The 24,242-nt window shown below is 41.8% G+C and overlaps 1 pseudogene; it reads right to left on the minus strand.

The window, feature by feature from the left end:
• Positions 1-12,827: 12,827 nt before the first annotated feature.
• On the minus strand, positions 12,828-24,006 carry LOC130385939 (zinc finger BED domain-containing protein 4-like; annotated as a pseudogene).
• Positions 24,007-24,242: the final 236 nt, after the last annotated feature.

Here is a 24,242-nt window from a genome sequence, read left to right on the forward strand (position 1 = left end):
TCCTTGGCTGTTGAACCCTCTTCTCGCCGAACCAAAGGGTTGGGGCGAGTATTATACACAGAGAAAACATGAATAACACGTAAACAGAAGCACTCTCAGCCTTGATAAGGTATATGGCCCTGGCTATGTCCCAGAGAACCAGGTCGGTTCATCCTTGTTGAGACGTAACAAATGGCAGATGTTGTAAATAACACCTTGTATCAGTGTGAGAGGCATTGGCCTGTTCCTAGACTAGAAATGTGAACACAGAGAGACACTAAAATACACCAACATTCTACACTTTAACGATTTTCCACGGTACTCAACCACAAATGTCGATGGTGCAATGAATTCCCGTGTGAAAACACCTCTCCCTGAAATAGCAGCAAAAGAACAATAAATATCATCATATATCTAACTATTTTTAGAGATATGCTATGAGTGGGTTAAATGCTTAACACTGTTAACTACACATAAGCTGCGTTTCCACCAAAGCTACCAGGAACTCCTCGACCATAAAACCTTTAGTTCCTGGGCCGCAATGACCGTGAGCTTTTCCGTTTGTGTACCTCCAGACTGCTGCAGGCAAGTGTGTGCTGCAGTGCTGCAGATGCATGGTGTGTGGCAGGGAGATAGTGTGGAGGATGCTCATGTTGTGCTGTTACTGTTCGCTTCTTAAATCCCAATCCCCTCTGTCTGCATCAGTACAGTGCTGACTTCTGCTACAGCAATGTTTCACCCAAACTCCTTCTAGTGATTGATATCCATCTCCATAAGGTAACAGACAAACTACTGCTATAGTGCTGCTATAGGTAGGTGGGTTGCTGTGTTGTGACTATATAGCCTATGTGTTGAAAACACTATGTATGAGATGAATTGGGACCTTTAAATGTGTTAATGAACTGTACTTTTTTTCTTTTTTTTCGTATGTACTTTTTAGAAAGGCCATCTCCTTACTACCACCTCTCAACCCATGTTCTGCTGATGATCTTGTAGAAAACTTTAATTTGAAAATTTTGAAAATCATGGATGTCAATGCACCTTATAAGGTTAAAACGATTTCTAGAAAGCAAAAGGCACCCTGGAGGAAAGCTGCCACTGTAACAGCACAGAAAAAAGAATGCAGGAAGGTTGAACGCATCTGGCGTAAAACAAAACTTCATATTCACCATGATATCTACAAAGAGAGCCTCCGTGCCTACAATTCAGACTTAAAAAGTGCTAGAGAAACATTTTTCTCCAATATCATTAAATCCAATAATAATAATGCAAAAACCCTATTTGCAACTGTTGACAGACTGACCAACCCCCCAACACAAATTCCACCTGATCTCCATTCCACGCAGAAATGCAATGAGTTTGCAGCTTTTTATACTGATAAAATTGAAGGCATCAGACGCGCCATCAATATCTCCACTTCAAACAAAAATGTTGGACTACCACCCTGTTCAGGCAAAAGTAACGTGGCAGGGATGGCATGCTTTAATGTTATTGACTCTAAAACTCTTGTGGAAACTGTTACACAACTAAAGCCATCCACCTGTTGCCTTGATTCTTTACCTACCAACCTCTTTAAGAATGTTTTTGACTGCCTAGTAATAGACATATTGCAGATAGTTAACAACTCTCTCCAGTCAGGCAACTTCCCAAAAGCCCTGAAAACTGCAGTCCCCAACTCTGAGCACCTTCAAAACAAGATTGAAGACTTTTATGTTGGCTTTAGCTTTCTGCTAAATCTTAAATACTTTACCTTTATTTTACTAAAATGCCTTTTTAACTTTCCCTTTATTTTCCAGAGAGACTGTTGATCTGATCTTAAATAACTTTCAATTTAATTTTCTCACTTTCTTAAATCAATTTTACTTACTAAAAAGCCTTTTTAACTTTCTATTTTACTCATTTCTTTGCATATGTTTTCTTTTACTTATCTATTATTTTATTTTAATGTATAACAATGTTTATATGTGAAGCACTTTGAGTCTGCCTTGTGTATGAAAAGTGCTATATAAATAAAGTTGCCTTGCCTTGCCTACCTCGAGGAAGGGATTGTCTCTGCCCAGAATAATATGCTCCACTGCATCCTGTTCAGGAGTCTTCCTGCTGCTCCTTCCTGGCATTTTACTCAAAGAAAAATCCAGATTGTGCAATATAAAGGACGATACCTGCTTAATGTAAACATTATTTAATCAAATGTATGTGGTTTGCTTACATTTCATCCAAAATGACATTCTTACTACATACAGTTAATTTAATCACACTATGTAACTATGACAACTAATTTTGTCGCAAGGGAAACATAGCAATCTACCTCGTTCGCACCTATCATTGTACATCTTGTATTGGAAGACTTTGAATTAAAACTTAACTACTGAGCAAACTCTCCCGTTCTCTCCTATGTACGAGTCGTAGGGCTGCTCGATTTTGGGAAAAATCATAATCACGATCATTTGTCAATATTGATATCACGATTATTCAAACGATTATTTTTGAGTTTGAAAACATGCATTTATTGACACAATCAATTATGAAAGAAACACGTGTAAGTATCCAAAATAAAACCTTTTTCGTGTGTAAGTGTACTGTCTGCCACAACATTCTGAATCTAACATTTGATTTTTATAAAACATTTCATGAATACAATATATTCAGCCAAATGCACTGACGAATGACTCGACTGAAATAATACATTCCCTATTTAATGTCTAGAGAACAACGGTCCCAGCATTTCTCCATAGCAAAGTTAAAAGTCACAAAGCCATAACAAACACATGGCTAATAAAAATCATATTGTTGTTAAACAGAAATACATATACAATATGTACTTGGCAGTTCTGCCTTAAAGAACTCTTAGTTAAAGTCTGCTATAGCAGCTTGTTATCGTTCATCAAACTGTAACGTTACTGAAACTTTAATATTCCACACAGTAGGTCTACTCCAACATGTCTGTCAACAGTCGATGCTGCTGATTGGCGGTTCACTGGCATGTCCCGCCTCCTGCCAACGGCATACTTCCTGATGCAGCACGCCTGTTAGATTGTACTCCCTCTCGCCGCGTTGAATGCTTTCGCATGCGCGTCTCTTTCATAAACTTTCATAAACTCTCTAGGCCTACTGTAAAACGGAAAATGTCAAATTATTCGTTTCAACTCGATTATACGAGTTTGGAGATCGTTTGACCCCAAAATTTATATCGCGATCGAAATTCAATTAATTGCACAGCCCTAACGAGTCGGACAACTACGTGTATCAAACATGAAGCAAAGTGCTACGCCTATCTTAAATCATTTATAAACGTTATATTTCATGTCTAGGAAAAATATTGTGGCGAATATCAAAAGCAGAGGCGTGCTATATTCTTTCAGTGACTTTATTAAAGGCACCCAGTGCAACTTTCGAGGCTTAAAAATAAACATTCAATTTCTAGTCTTTTTTACACGTAGTAAGTATACCATTACATACCGACATTCAAGCAGCAAAGATGAGACGTCGTTGTGTGGTGAGAACTGATAGAAAATTGATAACAACAACAATGCCGCCATTTTCTTTATTTTTTGTAACCTACAATAAATAAAGCAGGCTTCCAGTCAATGGAAAAATGGCTTCTCCCCACCGGCGATTGTTGTTGTTTACGATTTTCTATCAGTTTTCACCACACAGCGACGTCTCATCTTTGCTCCTTGAATGTCAATATGTAATGGTATGGAGTTATTGAAACTTACTACGTGTAAAAAAGACTAGAAATTGAATGTTTATTTTTCATTGAATGTTTACATAAAGTTGCACTGGGTGCCTTTAAAATCACGAGTTCACCGTTACCACAAAGCTCAACGAGCACCCCGTAACCACAACAAAGCTCAACGTCTTTTTAACTCCTCCCCTAACTTCGCACCGCAAAGCATGATGGGAACACATCAACCAATAGCAGTTGTATAACAAAACAACATACATAACCCCGGCGCTACATTATAATCATTTAGAATGAATAGAAGTTACTCAGTACAAGAGCACACTTTATTGGCAAAAACATTCAAAGATATTCAAAACAAAGTTACACTGTAGTTAAATACTGCGTGAGAAATGCGAAGCGAATTATACACAATTATCTATTAACGAACTAAACGAATAATACTAAAAACAATAAAATTCAAAATTATTTAAATTATAATTAGGCTAATCTAACACTCCAACCAATAATAAGGAACAAAGTTAAAAACTATTTACATGCCCTAGATAAACTAAAGTACAAGTGCAAATGCAAAATGACACTGTCAAGAAATCAAAACACATTTAAATGTCAAGGTTTCTGGCCAGAAACACCAACATGTTCACTTTTTCGGTATTTAACAAATTGCGGAATGGGGAAGCAACACTACCGGGAGTGCTGAACACACGTTCAGATGGAGCGCTGGTAGCACAAATACATAAATATTTACGTGCAAGCCTGGCCATGAGCGGAAACCGTCCCTGGTTATTTTTCCACCAAGTTAGAGGGTTTTCTTCACCATCAACAGCCATTTCCTGCAGGCACAGTGTTATCTCTGCTGTGGCTTTCTGATTTGGTGTGAGAGTGGCGGCTGTAGCTGGTCTTTTCCCAAGAAGGCTGCCAAGCGAGCTTTTCTTCTTCTTGGGCGTGGTACCAGCACCGGATTCCTCTTCCTCTCACTTGTGCGAGACCCGGTTTCGGACTTGAGCGTGTTGCTTCTGCTGCCGCCGCCATCTCTGCTACCAGTTCTGTTTTTAAATGATTAAGCTCAGGTGGCTTCATGTGGTCCCCTCTGTATCGTGGGTCAAGCAGTGTTGCTTTGCGCGTCATCTTCTGGGTGGCATCATTGTCATATTTCCCTTACATCTTCTCCAGGATGACGCGCTTCAAGTCAGCTGAGTTGCGTATCCTCCTCTGACGCCTCCAGCACACCTTCCAGGTGGACTAACATGGGCAGAAGTGAGGAAACGGTAATAGTTTTCTGTGGAGAGAATGTCTGTGAACTCCGCTACTAGTTTCAACGCGTTGTTAACCGCTTCCAGAACACTTATGTCCTGCCATGTAAACTGCGGGAGCGGGCGGCGGCTTTCACCCGTTTGATGGCTTGCGCCTGCTCCAGGATTCTCTCCACCATCTGTTTTGAGCCCCATCGTGTTGCACAGTCCTGTTAGGAAAAATATATTCAGCCTTGGGTGTGATCACAATGTCAAATCACCTTAGTTAACATATAAGTTTAGTTAGTCATTCACGTTTCTGTGCGCGTTTGCTGCTGCTGCTTACACTGTAATAGGCTACTGTGCATTTTTAAATAGCTTCGTTAGCAACGTTATTTACTAGTAAATAGTGTTGCATAACACGCACACTAAATAGTATTTAGTGTGCGTGTTATGCGTTATTGGTTTTACATTTTGGAAATTTGACACATATTTTTGCATTTACTTGGGCTACTCATTATTAGTTACACTTTTGTAATAATTACCGTGATCTAGGAGTGCTGAGGGAGGTTCAGCAGCTCACGTCTTCTTAACCAGCTGTGGGAAAAACCTGTGTTGATTGTCCGGCAAACCCCGAACGCCCGATCAGTGCTGACCCTCTGCTGTAGAAGTGTGTTGTTTATGGCAATGTTCAGGTTATGTCCAAAACAACTTAGCCATGGCCATTGTAACAGTCTGATTGCTGCCACAATATTGGCCCCGTTATCAGTTGTTACAGAGGAGATTTTTGATTCTTTGACCTTCCTATTGAGTAAGGTCTCCCGCAGTGCCTCTCCTAGGTTGTTGGCTGTGTGGCTTTCCGGCATGAAGCTTGTTTGCAAACATTTTGTTTCCAGTTTCCAGTCTTTGCTGACAAAATGTGCCGTCACTGACATATACGGCATCATGTTGCAGCTGAACCACGTGTCAGTTGTCAAGGCCATATAGTCCACATCCTCCAGCACTGCTGAAATATTCTCCCTGAGGTCATTGTATAACTTCAGGACTGCGGTCTTTGAGAAATAATTGCGACCTGGCAGCTCGTACTGCTTATCAAATGTCTGCAACATGGCCTTAAATGCTCTCTTTTCCACTGTGTTAAAAGAAACCATTTATTTTGGGAGGTAGTGAGTTACAGCATCAGTGCACTGTTTCCATCTGTTGCTGTAACGCTTGTACTTGGTACTTTTAGCAAAAGCCCCAAATATCGTTGGTTGGTAGCTAACGTTAGCCGTCTTGCTAGCGCCAGCTGCTTCACGTGATGGCAATGTAGCATACTGGACGGGATGATGTACACGCAAATGATCATGAAGATTTGTCGTTAGTCCATCTTTTGCCCGCGCAACATTACTGCAAATCTTGCATACCACTTCAGACGTGTCTCTTGGTTCTCCTCTCTCGTTTGGACGAAACCCAAAGTACTGCCAGATGTGCGAAGTCGTACCTTTTTTACTGATCAAGTTTGCTCCTGCCGCCATTATGCAAGGAGTTGCACTCGTCAATGACAAACTTCCTTTACCTTTTCTTTTTTTTACGAACATAATAACATGAGTAGTATTTGAAATATTTGTCATAATAATGAAATTAAAACTAAACTAAAAAATAATAAAATACGTACCGTATTTTCCGCACTATAAGGCGCACCGGATTATAAAGCGCACCTTCAATGAATGGTCTATTTTAGAACTGTTTTCATATATAGGGCGCACCGGATTATAAGGCGCATAGAATAGAAGATACTGCAGTCAAACGTTTGACTGGGGTTGCGTTATGCATGACTAGATGGAGCTGTGCTAAAGGGAATGTCAACAAAACAGTCGGATAAAGTCAAACTTTATTAAGCGCTCCGACAACTCCGTTCTTCCCATGGTAACGATGTTCAAACGTTAATGTGCATATTAACAATATCTCCCAGCCTTGTTCAGTTGTAAAAACGTAAAAGAAACATGGTCTGATAACACGTAAAGCTCACTATTTCAGTTTATTCGCCGTCCACGAATCCCTCGAATTCTTCTTCTTCAGTGTCCGAATTGAACAGTTGGGCGAGTACGGCATCCAACATGCCCGGCTCCCTCTCGTCATTATCCGAGTCAGTGTCGCTGCTGTTGCCTGGCAGTTCAGTGATTATTCCTGCCTTCGTGAAGGCAGATAGTGGCGTAAGTCGCCCGGCGCTGTCTCCCCGTCTTGGTGAACGTGTGTTCGCCTTCTAAGGCCCCGTCCACACAAAGCCGATTTTTTTTGGTGAAACCGCATAAGTCTTGTGCGTTTCGGCCGACAGGTCCAGACGGAGCCGGTGAATCCGTTGCCCGAAACTGCACGTTTCTGAAACCACCCTTGGAGTTGGTTTCAAATCTATCCGGACCTATGCGTTTCGTGTTAGGATTCGTGTGGACGCCTGAAACGCAAACGATTATGGCATTAGCCCCCCAACAGCTGGGAGACGTCAGAGTTGCGTTGAATTTTTTATTTATTAGTTTATGTGTATTCTTTTTGTTGCTTTAAATAAAGCCCCATGATAAATGTAATTGCTAACTGTACATTGAAAAGTATTTCTGCTCAATTTAAAAGGTTGAAATCTCCTTGTGACTGAATGTTTGTATGCAGCGCGCAGGCTTGATGCGCTCCACGTTTTTCTATGGAGAACCAGCGTCTTGAATATTTACTACAGTGTTTCTACAGCTCGAAGCGACTCCGTCTTTACGGAGATATCCCTGAACCGCATAAAACGAAACCGGATCGTTTTCGCCCGTTTCGGCTCCGTGTGGACGGGGATTATAAGGCGCACTGTGTTTTTTTGAGAAAATTAAAGGCTTTTAAGTGCGCCTTATAGTGTGGAAAATACGGTAACAACAACAACAACCCTGCCGATGCCATTGGCCATCACAATGTTTTGCTTTCAATATCGTCGATCGGCTATTTCCTGGACATCGCCCAACCCTAATGCGGTGCTCATAGTGTATTAGTTAGTCCCCGAAGCATATAGTCAGCGTTTTAGATATTGGGAAAAGGGAGATAGGTCTTACCTGGAATTTGCCCGTGATTTGGGTCCTCACTTCACTCGCTGGTGTGCAGCATCTTGGGTTGATGATTTGTGTAATTTACAGTTTTTTCAGTCGCTAACGAGCGCTTACCTATACTTAAAATACTTTTTCTAAACTCTTAACACAGACTTACACCTACAAAACACAATTGGCCAAATAGATAATTTTCTTCTCAAAAGCACATTTTGTTAACTATGTACTAACTCTTCATTTCAAAATAGAAGACATCTTTCTCTGCACACACTAACTTTACCAAAACACTGGACATCTGACTCAAAATGAAATTATTCTTTCAAAGAATAACTCTTGTTTTCACTTCACAAGGAACATGCAGCCAATCAAAGTACAACAGGTTTCAAAATACTGGCTATTGTGGACATTACAAAAACTGCATAGACTATTATGTTTCAGTTTTACAGGTATTTGCATGCAAAACATGCAATCCACTGTTTTTTACGCCAAATTTTTTGGTTGGGAACTGTACTGTATATCCTCATGTAATGTTCACATTCAAAAGCATTCCAGTAAAAAGCGAATCAGTTTTTTTTTCTTTACTGTTTACTACAGGAGGTATAGTAGAAATACTGTTTACAGTATGATACAACAGAAAACATTTTACAGTATTGTTTACTGTAAAGTTAACAAAATATCCATGAACCAAAAAGCCCAGTAAAAAGGGAGAACTAAAAAAAAGCACAAAATTCCTTTATCTAATCCCTGCGATCTTCAGGGTTAGGCCACAAGTTTTCATCCACATCGCATCTGATGTTATCCAAGGCGATACACCTTGGATAAAACCGCTTGGAATGCCTGATCCACCCTTGACAATCATCAACTGTGATGTCCCTGCAGCCAGCATCCATGGCTTCAAGGAGGGACAACTGGTCATGTGGCTGATGGTCATAGACTTTCCACCTCCATGTAGAAAATAACTCCTCTATGGGGTTGAGGAAAGGTGAATAGGGTGGAAGAAATAGACGAATCAGTCTTGGGTGGACCTCAAACCATGCTGTAACTGCTTGTGAGTGATGGAAGGCCACGTTGTCCCAGGTGATAACGAAGGTCCTCCTGTTTTCACCCTCCTGATCCTGCTCTGGAACCAGGCGCTGGTGGAGATCATCGAGAAAAGCAAGGAGGCGCTCGGTGTTGTAAGGTCCAACCTGACATTTGTGGAGGAGTGATCCTGCATTTGAAATTGCTGCACACATAGTGATATTTGCCCCTCTCTGTCCAGGAACATCAACTGTGGCCCTTTTTCCAATGACATTTCTTCCACGTCGACGCCTTTTGGCCAGATTAAATCCTGCCTCATCCACGTATACGAATTCATGAGGGGCCTGGTTGGCCTCCAATTCCATAACTCTCTGAAACAAAATGTATGTAAATCATGCCATTATAGTACTATATACCATACAGTACTGTAACCTATTACTGAGTAGGTTACCTACTTGAAAAGTGCAAAGCTTATAGAACTGTACATTGAATTGAATATACACACTATACCTGGACATATTGTTGTCGTAGCACCTTGACTCGCTCACTGTTCCTCTCAAAGGGAACAGTAGAGCTGTTTCATCCGCACTCTGTGTTTGGACAATGTCCGCGTAATGGTTGCGAGGCTGATGCTATTGATATTGTGAAATATCTCTTGGTCCTCCAAAATTCTGCTTTGAATCTCATGCAGTTTAATTGCGTTATTTGCAACAACCATATCTACTATGGCAAGCTCTTGTTGATGATTAAGGAGCTTACCTCTTCCCCCAGAGGGAGGAAGACGTTGCATTCTTTTGAGGGACAAAAAAAATCAACATATGCATTACTGTATGGCCTCATTGTCAAGTCAAGTGAGAATAGAAACAATCCATGTAAAATGCAAACTTACCTGTTGGTTTGTTGAAAGATGCGTTTAATTGACGCAACCGTTGACCGCCCCAAATTGGGCTGTACTCTTTCACCAGCCTCCCTTAGTGAAAGACCGTGGTTTATCACATGGTCAATGATAGTGGCACAAATTCCATCACTCACCACTGCCCTTGTAGCCCTTAAAATGCCACCACCACGCATTCTTATACCTCTACCTTGCCCTCTCCTTAGGCCTGCTCTTCTCCCTGGACCTGCTCCTCTCACTACTCCTGCTCCTCTCACTACTCCTGCTCCTCTCACTACTCCTGCTCCTCTCACTTCTCCTGCACCTCTCACTACTCCTGCTCCTCTCACTACTCCTGCTCCTCTCACTTCTCCTGCAACTCTCACTACTCCTGCTCCTCTCACTACTCCTGCTCCTCTCACTTCTCCTGCTCCTCTCACTACTCCTGCTCCTCTCACTACTCCTGCTCCTCTCACTACTACACCTCTCACTGCTCCTCTCACTGGGCCTGCTCTTCTCCCTGGGCCCCTTGCTCTAACTCTTCCTCGTACAGGCATCTTTTTCGGTTTCTGTTTCCAAAAACATCACTCCTCAAAGTCCTCCTTTTAGTAATGCCATTGATTGTAAGCCAGAGTGGAATCCGCTGTGGTTGACCCAATATAACCAACATACATCAACTGTGTGTCAATTATGCAATTGTTTGTTTATTATCAGCTGAGATATATTGTTTTAGAACTGATATTACTGTATTACAGAAGCAGAGGTTTTTGTACTGTATCTAAGGTTTGGAATATTGTGTTTGCAATTGTGGGATGTTGTGTGTTAACATTTGTAAATAATACAAAAACAATCCATAATTTTGTTTGGAGGTATAGCTTGTCTGTTAAAATGTAAACATTATCTAAATGTGTTCACTGACTGCATATTGTGTGAAAACAACATGAAATGTGTGAATGGTATGGCCACAAAGGACCGATGTTGTGCTAATCGTGTTCAGAGTTTTGAAAATGTGACTACTGTTTAGAAAAACGCTTGTTAGCGACTGAAAAAAACTGTAATGGCGCTGGAACAATTTAGGAACTCAGAACAAAAAGTAAAGACTGCGGCAGAAGCTATATACTGGCTGACGCACAAAAGTATTGGTCCCCGCGCTCACCGTTTAGGGTTTGATAGGGAAAATGGTCAGGCGGGGTATTTCTCTGGGCGTTCAGGTGGAGGTTTTGTTCCAGGTTTGAGAGGTGATCGTGGCAGCCGTGAGTTTGACGATGTGTGCCATTTTTGTCACAGAAGGGGTCACTGGAAAAAAAACTGTGCGGTGCTCCAGGCTCGTGGCAGGCACCTTGGTACACAGGAGAGACCAGTAGCATGTGCTCATCGGATTTCAGGCAAGGCAAAGGGCCCGGTACCAGGTAGAATGCCAGACCAGGAAGGGGGTGAGTTGCCAGATGCAATCGCAGCTGATCCTGCTTTGCAGCCCTACTTGCCTTTCATGTCTAATGGGCATGTCTCTTTGGTTGGTCGTAATGATCAAGTGCCAGTGATTGTATTGCGGGACACGGGGGCTTTTGATTCGTTTATCCTGTCGTCCGTGTTGCCATTTTCTGAGGAGACTGATGCAGGAAGTGTTTTGCCAGTTTTAGGCATGGAGATGTCTACCTTTTTTGTGCCGGTACATAGGCTTGTGTTGCATAATGCATTGTTTACTGGGGAAGTAGAAATGGGACTGCGGCCGGCTCTGCCTTTTGAGGGCATTGCGGTGGTACTGGGTAATGATGTGTGCGGGGACCGTGTATTTGCTGAACAGTCAGCTTTTTCAGTCCGTGCTTCCTCCAGGAGAGGTAGGAAATTATGCGCAGGGATATTTCATCCAGGATGACGTTTTATTGCGCAAGTGGGTACCGCATGGCGAAAGGGGTATTGGCGATCCGGTGTACCAGGTTATCATGCCAGCAACATTTCGCGAAAGAGTTTTGAGGGTGTCACACGATGAGTCCGGTCACATGGGGGTTTCTAAAACATGCAACCGCATTTTGAGGCATTTCTTTTGGCCCTGTGTTGAGAATAATGTTGCTGATGACATCAAAACATGTCATACTTGCCAGTTAACCGGAAAACCCAATCAGACCATTAAAGTGGCACCATTGTATCCAATTCCAGCTATTGATCAGCCGTTTGAGCACTTAATAATTGATTGTGTGGGGCCGCTTCCTCCTTCAAAGTCTGGTGCGGAGTACTTACTGACTGTTATGTGCAAAAACACAAGATATCCAGCGGCGTACCCGTTGCGTACGTTAACAACAAAGGTTGTTGTGCGTGCTCTAAGACAATATTTTGAGCCGATACTGCTTTTGCTCCCTCAATCATAAAAATTACACTGATAACAAATGTTACAAGTCTCAATTTAAAAAAAGGAACATGTATTGAACTTCAATATAAAAAACAATATTTAACAAATAGTAAAAACAGGTGAGGTAGAACAAGTAAAAAAAAAAAAGAAATCTGAAAATAAATATATATGCATAAATAAAATAATGACACTATTGCACACAGTGGCAACAAGAATATCAGGAAAATGTAAACAGTAATACAGAACAAATAACAACTTTTTGTGCATATAAGAATTGTGCATAATATTCACATTGCCCCACTTTCAATACTCTTTACCCACACACCCCTCACTGAATGTGCTTAATTTAACAAATATTAAAAACAGGTGCGGTAGAACAAGTAAAAAAGAGTACCCACACACCCCTCACTAAACGTGCTTAATACTCCCAGTTTAGGAGCTGCAGGTTATAATGGAGGAAACGGAGACGCTCTGCATTTGCTCCCATCGGCCTGTTTCTCTTTTTCTCGTATATCTGGCTGACCTCTCTGAATACCCTCTCACTGGGAACAGAGGAGGGGGGCGGACAGAGAAATCTTCTGGCGATTGGTGCCAGAAGGTTAAAGTGGGATGCATTTTGTTTCCACCATTCAAGTGGTTAGCCCGTCTGTCTGTCGATCAACGGCTCCTGTAGGTATTGATTCAGCTGGTGAGTGGTTGGTCCGTGTGCCCTCAGAAGGTTGGCATACATCTTTTCAAGCATGTCAGACTGGGGTCTTCCTCCACTTCTTCCTCCACCCTTATCCGTTTTGGATCTGGGCCTTGATCTTCTGAGGAAGCCCTTTTCCGTTTTCTCAGCCTCAGACAGAGCGGCATGCTCTGCCGTTATCCAAGCCTTTGCATTGCTCAGTGCTTCCGGTGCCAAGGTATGACCCCTGTAACGCAGATCTATCAATGTTGCAAGGACCAAGCATTTGGTCTTGTCTGCGTTTTCAAACCTTGCCTTTAAACTGTTCAGCATAGTGTTGGGGAGTGTTTTGATGCCCCTTGTTTTTGCACCCTCGACTTCAAGTAGCATTTTTAGGATGGTGATGCTGGGAATTATGCATGATATTGATGAGTCTGATCTGCTAATTTCCCGTGTTATCTGTTCAAGCGGGCTCAGTGTTTCAATCAAATTGCCCACAAGAGTCCACTGATCTGCTGTTAAAGTATTAATCTTTCAATGTTCCCCTGCATATACGGTAAGTGCCCGCTTCTGCTCAAGCATGCTCTCCATCATGTGAAGAGTGGAGTTCCAGCGTGTTGGCACTGACTGGATTATTCTGTGTTCGGGGAGGTCCAAATCTTTTTGAATGGCCTTCAAACGCTGTTTGGCCAGTATCGAATGGTTGAAATGGGTAGCAGAAGACTTTAATTTTGCAACGATGTCCATCACTGCTCGCTGGCTGTTGATTAGGGCTGGGTATTGTCAAGAATCTCACAATTCGATTTCGATTCATTAGGTCACGATTCGATATCGATTCGATATTGATTGAAATGCTTCGATATCGATTCAGTATCAAGTAGAAATACACAAGAAGGAGTAAAATATATATATTTTTAAACAATTATTTATTTAATTTCATGCCTTAAAACAGCCTGGGTACAGGGCTGGAAATTGTAACATAACATCAGCACATCTTTGAAAAATAATAACATAAGAACCAGGTGCCTTCATTTCTGGTAACAAATAAAACATTAGCACAATACCAGTATAACTATAAGAAAAAAAAGTGGCAAAAAAAATGCTGTATTAAATGTAATGTAGGCCTTTGTAAACTTAAATCATGTATTTTTCTTTCTTTTGAGCTCACAAAACACATAAGAACCAGATGCCTTCTGGTTACATACTAGATGTGCAAAAATAAAACATCAGCACAAAAGTAAAAAATAAATAAAAACATTACAATGCTGTATCAAATGTAATGTAATGTAGGCCTACATAAACTTAAATCATGTTTTTTCTTTCTTCTGAGCTCACAAAACACATAAGAACCAGATGCCTTCTGGTTACATACTAGATGTGCACATGTAGATTTTTGTTTAAGAAAATCAGCTGGTCTACAGGATTAAGTGCACTTCGCTGGGCCTTGACAATATCACCAGCTGTTGAGAAGATCCTCTCAGATGGTACACTAGTACCTGGGATACAAAGGTATCGTTTTGCTTGGCATGACAAAAGGGGGTATTCCCCCTCATGTTCTCTCCACCAGTTGAGTGGATTGGTGGAGAGTGGCAGTGACTTTACCTCTGTGTACCTCATCACCTCGTCTAAAACTTTTTCCCTTGTGGTTCTGGACACTGCTACTGGAGCATATGTGTTCCCCATAGGGATGGGCAAAATGATTCTTTTCCGGGAAGTTCTTTCAGTTCAGTTCACTATAACGATTTGTTTGTTTGATTCGTTCGTTTTGATTTGTTCGTTACGTCAGATTACGTCATTTGACCGGGAATCTCACAGGTGTCTGCCCCCCCCCCCCCCCCGCGAGACGGCCCATAATTTAAGCCACTTCTAGGCTCTACCCCCCGTGAAAATCCACAAGATATACTATATAGTATAACCAAACGTCCCACCAATATTTATACCACTTGCTTACTCTATATGTCATTCATGGTTTTATATTTATAATTTTTTTTTACTTTACATTTAATTCTTCATTATTCAGGCATTACAGAACTTTCATGGTCATAAATAAAAAATACGAACTGCAGTTTAATTTCTTTGTTTGTTCTTGAATTGACGTGGAATGGAGCAAAGACTCCAGGGATTGGGAAATGCGTTTATCCAATAAACAGATGGAGGTCAAGTCTATTTTCGGAAATGTAGGGGGATATACGAGTGGCCCCACGTCGAATGGTATGACCCAAGATACGTCAGACAGAGAAAGCGCGCAAATTCGACGGTACCACCTTGTCATTTGTTTACCCAGGTGCCATGGCAACACCATTGCTACCTCTCATTGGCTGAATCTTTGAGAACGTTGTAGACTCAATCGATATAAGGTCGCGGGGAGACGAAGCTCTGTTCGTTTGTATATTTTATTTACGTGACCATATTTTTGTTTTATGTTAAAAAAAAAAGAATCAAAGAACCAGTTCTTCTTGTTTTGGGGAACCAGTTCTTGTCGTTCACGTTCGGGATTCGTTCGTTGTGAACGAATCGGTCGCGATCAGCCAAAGCACAGGAGTCCCTTGTTTTCTTTGATTGGGGTCCACAGTCATCAGCTGGTTCTGCCTGCTGCTCCAGCACGTTACCTGCCTCACTGTCTGCTGCATCTATTGGCCCACCCGGTTGTGAAAGTAAATAAATCACATTAATTTAAAGAAAAGCTTTATATTGCAATAGTTATGCAGTTAGTTTCAAATCCATTGTGGGAGTGTATGATAGAACTTTTCAATAAAATCAAAAGTGCCAGTGTTCAAATAATTCCAGAGCTAACTGCATATTAAGACAAAAACAAAAATATTCTGTGTGCACAGTTGCACACATAGTCATCACCTTCATTCAATATACATTTGTACTTGGAGTCCTTCTCAGTTGCTAATGCATCAGTGATAGTGGTGAGATGGGCGAAGATTTCCTCACTCATCAGACAGAAAAGGCAGGGCCTTGAAGCGCCGGTCTAGAGCTGAAGCTAGGAAGAGTTCATCCTTTAGGCCAATGTACCTTGAAAATAAAAATAAATTCACATTACAATAAAAAAATGTCCCCCTCATCATGAAATTCTAATTAAAATGAGTTTGTAGTGTATAGTTACTGTACAAAACAAACTGAATAAAACAGGCCAAATAATGTCATGATGTAGAACAATAAATACCTTTTTTGGAGATCCTGGTGCACTGCAGATTTAATCTCCTTCATTGGGGGTCAGTTGCATTTCCTCCAGAAGTTTGGCTCTAAGGGGTGCGATGACAGACAGAGTAGGGGTACCTTCCTGAGACATCACCAAGGTGGCTTTCTTCAGTGGCTTCAGAGCATGTGCAACGTCCTCTGCTGCTGTTTTGTCTGCCTCTGTAAGGGTGCACAGATCCACTTCCTGTTTTCGTACTTCAGGGGAATATAGTGCAGCGGACACAGCTGGTTGCTGCTCAAAAAATCTTTCCAGCATTTTTAATGCGCTGTTCCAATATGTTGGTACATCAGTCGCTAGTTTCTGTTGTGGGAGATCCAGCAACTTCTGTTTGTTCTTGAGTGCACTTTCTCCCCTAACCCCCATTCATTCATTGCCTCCTTCAACAAGTTTGCTATATTAATCCCTGTGTGGCTTTCGTTCATGGCTCTAGTCTGCAGAACATGTGAAACTAGTGCCCACTCGTTAGAAATGAAATGAGAGGTAATAGTTACGTAGGAGTCCGTCGCTCTCGACTAGGGCTGGGATAAACGATTATTTTTTAAACGATTCATCTAGCGATTATTTTTTCGATGCATCGATTAATCTAACGATTCATTTTTTCAGTCCGATTCGATTTCGATTAGATTCGATTATCGATTATCTCCCCATTAATTGACTAATAGCAATTTATACATGTTGATTTACATAAAATATGAATTCCTTAACATTTCAATACATGTTTATTGCCTTTAAATTCCAAAATAAAAGTTCAAAGTAATGCAATTCTACGGTGCTCGGTCATCTGCAGCTGCTACCAGGTGGCGCCTCTTCAGGTGCTGGTGAATTGCCGTGGTGCTAGAATGGAAAGTCATTTTGCAAAGACGACATATCAAGGAATCGTTTCCTTTTACATTGAATAATTCCCATACTTAGAGGAACGAGTGCCTGGCGCCTTGCACTTATGAAAGTCTGGGGAGCCACTCGCGTTGCTACTACGCTCCGGTGCCGCCCATCTAATTTTTTTTTTTTTTTTTTTTTTTTTTTTTATCGACGCGCATTTTTCGCGTCGACGTAATTTATGCGTCGACGTAATCGATTACGTCGACGCGTCGTCCCAGCCCTACTCTCGACGTCCAACCGTCACATGTAAGAGACACTCTGTCTATTTCAACGACTGCACAACCGCGGCCTACAGCTTCAGAATGGCGACTTCTGTCATGTATTTGCGTGTTGGTATGACGTATCGTGGTTCGAGCGTGTGCAGGGGTTGACACTAAGGTTTCAAAAGCACTTGCCCATCGGGCAAGTACAGGTCAGGTTCAACTTGCCCGAATGTGATGTTCACTTGCCCAAATTATAATCAGAATCGTGAACGGGCCTCTTTTTGCCAGGCACCCGGCCTAGTTTTGGGGGGGCTCAGAAAAATCATCCTAGCTCAGACTGAAGCTGAATGTTAGCTTCCACACATGTGTTTAAAAAATAACAAACTTCTCTTTGTTTACTTATTTATCGAGCGGTCACATCGTGCCATGAAGTGATTTCAGTCCACAGTTGCAACCTATTGAAGCTATCGCCAAGTTATATGTAGACCTGCATGATTTGATGCAAATGTACATAACTAAATGTCAGAGGTAGTAGCAAAGATATGTCTTTTTTAACTTTCAAGTTTCTTGTAGCTCTAAGTGAATAATCACAATCGCGTTTCTAGTAGGGTTGTCAGTCACGATACTGGATTTTCTAACTTCAACACTATTCCTGGAAAAAGATCGATATTCGATACCATTTTCGATATCAGGGGAAAAGTTTTTTTCAGGAAAGAACATACCCAAAGTAAATAGATTATATCTCCACAACTGCAAGGGCGATAATGTCATCTTTGGGCCAAAAGAAAGATTGTTGTGCAAGTGAAATATTCAATGGGGATAATACTTGGTTAAAGTGAATAAAGCCATGGAACACAGCATAAGTGGAAGATGACATATCCACCTGAAATAGTTATCAGTATCAGTTGGGAGCGCTGTCTTACTATGAGACGCAAATAAAGGTAGATATCTTACAATTTTGACACTTGACACCTCTATTTAAAGTTCAGGGCAATCGAATGCACCAAGCCAAACAAATAAATATATGGCCACTAGATTGCGCTGAAGAATATGTTTTCTGATTGAAGGCAATTTACCTATTTCCTAAGAAACCTTCTCTTATTCATTGATTGAAAACACCATGTTAAGTTGCAAAATTTGGCCCAGCTACTGGATAATCTGTTTATGGTGGTTTTATTCGATCAGAATCAACTTTGTGGACAAAAATCACAAAGGTAATACTTCATTTTTGGTTGTTAAAAGAAAAGGGGAAGTTTCTTCTTAAGTTGTTATTTGCGAGTTTTAGTCACAGAATGATATGGTTTGGACTGTTGGAATAAGTGGAGGCTCAGCTTTCATGTAATATATACAGTAGTTTGTGAGGGTCCAATTTCGTGAAAAAGATTGCTGTGCGCATGTGCACATTTATGAAACGCAAAACCGTGTTCTTGACTTTCCTTGATAATTTGCCTCAATCCAAAGTACTTCCAAACTGCACTCCTCCATCACTACTCCATTTAACTTCTACCTAAACCGTTCGCGGAGGTGCTGCACTTGAGATGCTAGCTGTGTTGGCTTTAGCACTGCCAGAGACTGCACTGCGAGTGAGTGACAGGAGGCGGGGCTATGTTCGCACTGAAGCGATGCGTGTCTGTTAACTCGCTTTCCGAGAGAAGAGAAGACAGCGCACTGATCAATTGCAAATACTTCTATTTTGTGTGGTTTTGCGGAACAAAAGGTTGTTCTGCAGTTTCTAAAAACATTTGAATAAATAGTTTTTATATCAACATCCACCCAAAATCCACTTGCCCGTTCGGGCAACCAGAAAAAATCTCAACTTGCCCAAAAATTTTTTTTACTTGCCCCGGGCAAGCGGGCAAGCGGGCAACCGTTAGTGTCAACCCCTGGTGTGTACCGTCTTCTTAAAACCCTAGTTTTCGACCACACTGTGCGGCCGCATGTCTTTGCATATAGATTATAGATTATCTCTTTCCTGTGTTCCAGGTTTACACGGGAATACAAAATGAATCCACACGTCTGCTTTCAGGGTTGAAGGCGGCGGCTTAACGGAGCAGCTACTCATCCCGGTCGCCATGTTGATATGGTAGAGTGCGGCCCCCGACCGTATTGCGCGAATCGCATGAGGGTGTTGCTCACCGTGCCCCCACTGGCCAGGGGGTTGAATCGATTCAGAAAATTGCTGAATCGATATTGAATTGCAGGGTAAAGAATTGCAATGCATTGCTGAATCGATATTTTTACCCACCCCTTCTGTTGATCCCATCATTCACCACCAGCTGAAGTGTGTGAGCACTGCAGCTGAGATCTGGTACTTTGGTGAGCCTCATCCCTTTAACCATATTGGCGCCACTATCGCGAAGCACAAGCAGGACTATCTCTGTCGATGGCCCAATGCCTCAGCAGACTGAGGAACACCTCGCTGATTCACCTGTGTGAGAGCCATACATGGCTTTGACATTGAGGACAATTTGTTTCCTTTCCCTGTCACTGTTAATGTAATGAGAGGTCAGGCCCATTAGGGATTCTGTGTCCCCAGACCAACAATCCGTTGTAAATGACAAATAGGGAAATATGACTTTCTATGAACGATGCAATAATCAATGCAGCTTGCATTATAACCAGGGCTTGAAACGAAATTATTTTTCAATCGTTCCGCTCCGAACGGAACCGGTATATTTAACGTTTTCGTTCTTGCGTTCCGCCACCAACATATCATCCCTGAACCGGTTCGGAACGTAAAATAACGTTCGTTCTTAACGTTCCGGCAGTGTTATTGGGCCTAGTCTATTTTTGTGGTTGATAAAAGGGTGACCAGATGTGTCGCTTTGTGCGGGACAGTCCCTCATTTCCATTACTTTGTACACGTCCCGCAAATTAAGACGTTGTCCCGCATTGTTATTAGGGCTGGCCCGAATTATTCGAATACTCAAATACTCGTTGGGAAAATTAGTATTCAAAGCTTAAATCAGTATTCGGAGCTTCGTTGTTTCACGTACGTGACGTTACCAGAGCGAGGGAGACAAACTATAAGCGACACCAAGCAGAGAAGCGAGAGAGGTGGAGGAAGAATAGATATCTTGTTTCCCTTTACTTTATAACAACATTAGCGGGATCTCAGGAGGAAAATAAATGCTTATTGAAATGCTAACCTTAGCTTAGTTGTTTGTTTACGTTCGCTCTACAGCGGCGAGCCAATCAACTGTGACTGGCTTGCTGCAGAGCGTGAGCGTCTTGCGAATACCCAGTCAATATGATGGATATAATATGGACACATAAGACAATCAATATTCGGTATTTGTTATGGATTTATTGTACAAATTCCCTGAAAAGATGCACGTTCCAGAATTAATTGAAAAGCTCCCGCAAGGGCTGAGATGGCAGAGGACAGCTTCCACGGGGAAAAACTAAGTAACTCCAACTTACTTAGGCCTACTAATTAACGTTCAAAAGCTATTAAATCTTCAACAAAATATGCAGATACTGTCAAAATCGGAGTATATAGGGATTATTAATGTTGTTTTTGATGGTGTATTTTTCTGGAACGAGTATTCGAATATTCGCTCGGAAAAAAAGTATTCAAAGCCTGAAAAATGGCATTCGGGCCAGCCCTAATTGTTATTGACGGTCTGACTCGATTTTTGAAATAAGTGTTTTATAATCTAGCATTTATCAAATAGCTGTAGACAGCAGTGAGGGCTGTCATCAGGGAGAGGGCGGGCTGTTTGATCATGTCAATGAAACTTGGACGCAGGTTAAGGGCACGCCCACCAACAAGAAACAATGCAAAGGCGATATAGTGGACTCGGTTAATTTAGCTCACATTACCTTTGTCGAAGATAGAGCTCAGTGCAACTGTTGCTTCCAAATCGCCTCTCCAGGGTGGTGGTGGGAATTTCTGACAACTGAGCTGAGCGGGCGGCGAAGTGAACGCGGCAACATTTGTATTTTTTCATGAAATAGGCTATGCTTTTGTGAAATTTTATAGGCTATGTAGAGAACGAAAAAAAACTGTTATAAATCGGTTTTGGGGATTTCGGAATAACGTTTCTGTTCCGGAACAGTTGAAGACCATTTGGTTTTCGTTTCCGTTTCCGTTCCTCGTAAAATTCAGTTTGTTTTCGGTTTTCCTTTTCGTTCCTTGAACTGTTCGGAGCCCTGATTATAACACAATATGGAAGCATGCAAAAAATAGGTTTCAGTTTTATTTTCTTTCTAATCCATCTTTTCTATGTCATTAAAGGAAAAGCTGCTCTTGAATTAGAAGGAGTTCTTGTGTCTGGCTGTGAGTTTGTGCGCATGCTATGCGTAGGCTGAATCGCTATCATGTCAAGACAAATCAGATTGGCCAATACTACACACTGAAGATAAATTCAATTATTTTAAAATTACAAAAAGTATCCCTCTCTGGCAAACAGAATGTTGCAGCAGGCAAAAAAAAAAAATATATATATATTTTTTAATTCTGATTATTAATTTATCTGCATCGAGACAGAATCGTTCTAGCGAGGATCGCGATGCATCGAAGAATCAATTATTTTCCCCGCCCCTAGTGTTCTCAGTCCGGGTGACCAGGTTCTGGCTTTGTTGCTGCTGGTCAGTTCTCGCTTTCAGGCCAAATTTATGGGGCCATATACGGTGATAAAGCAGCTGTCCGACCAAAATCATTTAATTTCTACTCCAGAGCGTCGTAAACATCAGCTTTGCCAAGTGAATCTGTTAAAGGCGTATCATGAGCGTGAGTCTTCTGAGAAGGGTCAAGTTGCAGCGTTCGCTCATCCTGTTTGTGTTATTAACACAGTTAAGGATGAAGCGTTTTGTGAGGAAGGGTTGCCTAACCGTGACTCGGCGTTGTTGACTGGTCGGCTTAAGAATTCTGAGGTATTGGCAGACTTAAATGGGGTTTTGGATCATCTGTCTGGGCCGCAGCGCACTGAGCTAGTGGGGCTTATACAGGGGTATCCCTGTCTGTTTGGTGATGTTCCTTCATGTACAAATGTTTTGGAGCATGATGTTGATGTGGCAGATGCGGAGTCGATAAGACAACGGTTTTATCGGGTTAACCATGATGAGCGTAAGTTTTTGGATGCTGAAGTCAGTTATATGTTAGAAAATGGCATAGCAGAGCCGTCATCTTCCAGCTGGGCCTCACCTTGTTTGCTTGTGCCGAAATCGGATAATATTCAGAAAGGTTAACAGTGTCACTAAACCAGATTCATTTCCTTTACCACGCATGGATGAATGCATTGATCAAGTTGGTGCGGCAGAGTACATTAGCAAATTTGATCTCTTGAAAGGCTATTGGCATGTCCCTTTGTCCAAGAGAGCACAGGAAACTTCAGCTTTTATTACCCCGTCTGGGCTGTATTCATACTGTGTCATGCCGTTTGGATTGCGTAACGCACCCGCTACGTTTCAGCGCTTAATGAATAAAGTGGTGGGGGGTCTGGACGGCTGCGCTGTTGGTGTGTGTGTGTGTGTGTATAGAGAGGTAGGTTTATAGCAACCATGGTGTTGGTGGCAAGGGATCCAGTGGGGACCCTGTCTTTATGGGGGGGGGGGGTGTTACGGCCCCATGCAGGGTTATGTTTTATTTTACAGGATTGGCTGTTGGGAAAGGAGGTTGATTGGGGATTGACGGCAGCTGCCATCAATCACTCCTTACAAAAGCTGGGCCAGTCTGTGTCCCTGGGTGCCTCGGATAACATGTGGTCCTCTTGAGTCACACAGGTTAATCATTCCTGTGTGACGTTAGTTTTTGTTCATTTTTGTTAAATAAATATACTTTACTTCTCCACACTGTGTGTGGCTGCTGCATTTGTTGTGGTCCGAGAGCCGACCATAACAGTATACTGTACCCCTGAAATCTTCAGTAAAGACGTTATAAACAAGCCTCAAAATATGCTGCCCATATTCTTGCAGTGTGCACATGGTGAGTAGTGGTGTAAAATAACGGGATTCTGCAGCGGGAGCATTATAGAGGCGATTTACAGATCAAATACGCTTGTGACGTAAGTAGGGCTGCACGATTCAGGTAAAAATGTGAATCAAGATGTTTTTGCTTAGAATCGATATCACGATTTTCTGCCACGGTTTTTTTTCTCACAGATAACAAAAACTTTTTCTTTTTTTTTAATTGCACACATGAACCATGACAAAAAAAAAGTGCAGTATCAAAAACGAGTATACTGAACCAACTTTAACTTTAACATAAATAAGCATCAATAAAACACAAATCTTTTCTTTGGAACATAGGCCTCTCATATGACCCTATATGTGACCCTGAACATGGCATTTAAAGATTCCTGGCCAGAAACACAAGTCTGTCCACATGCTCTGGCTTTAGTGATGCACGGTGGCATGTCACAATGTTGCCCCCTGTACTGTACAGCCGCTCAGAAGGTGAGCTGGTAGCTGGAATGCATAGGTATTTCTTCACCAACACAGACAACCGTGGATATACAGATCTATTTTGCCCCCACCAGATTAAGGGGTCATCTTCACTGTCGATCTTGCATGCCAGAAGATATGCCTCCAGCTCTGTGGACACTGCTTGCTCTAGAGAAGAGGACTCGTCATTGCCTTGTGCTGTTTTGAAGAAACTTCCAAGGGTCTTTCGGCCCTTCTTCATGGGGGGTGCTGGGGTGGCATTTGGCTGGAAAATAATTAATAATCCAATAAATATTAAGTAACATTATATCACAACAGTTCAGGACAGGACAATTGTATTGAAATGTGGAAATGATCTTACCATAACTACAGTTATGCCAGTCATCTCGTCTGTCAGCCTTGCTCTAACAGTGGCTTTCTTCTCCTCACTGAAGTAGTTCATCTTCAACCTAGGATCGAGGGTTGTGGCCATGTCGAGTAGATCCTGAGTTTGGGGATCACTGTACTTCTCTTGTAGATATGTCAGGATGTTTGACTTCACTGATTTTGTGAATTGTGTGTCATCATCTTGCACAGCCAAAACAGTTATTTCAAAAAGGTGGAGAACCGGCTTCACAGAGGATATGCTGACATATAGTTCTCCAGAGAGCGCATCGGTGAATTCAGCCAGAGGACTTAGGGTGTTGTTCATTGCCTAAAGGACTTCTA

The sequence above is a fragment of the Gadus chalcogrammus genome, chromosome 7, assembly GCF_026213295.1.
Source record: "Gadus chalcogrammus isolate NIFS_2021 chromosome 7, NIFS_Gcha_1.0, whole genome shotgun sequence".
Classification (NCBI taxonomy): Eukaryota; Metazoa; Chordata; class Actinopteri; order Gadiformes; family Gadidae; genus Gadus; species Gadus chalcogrammus.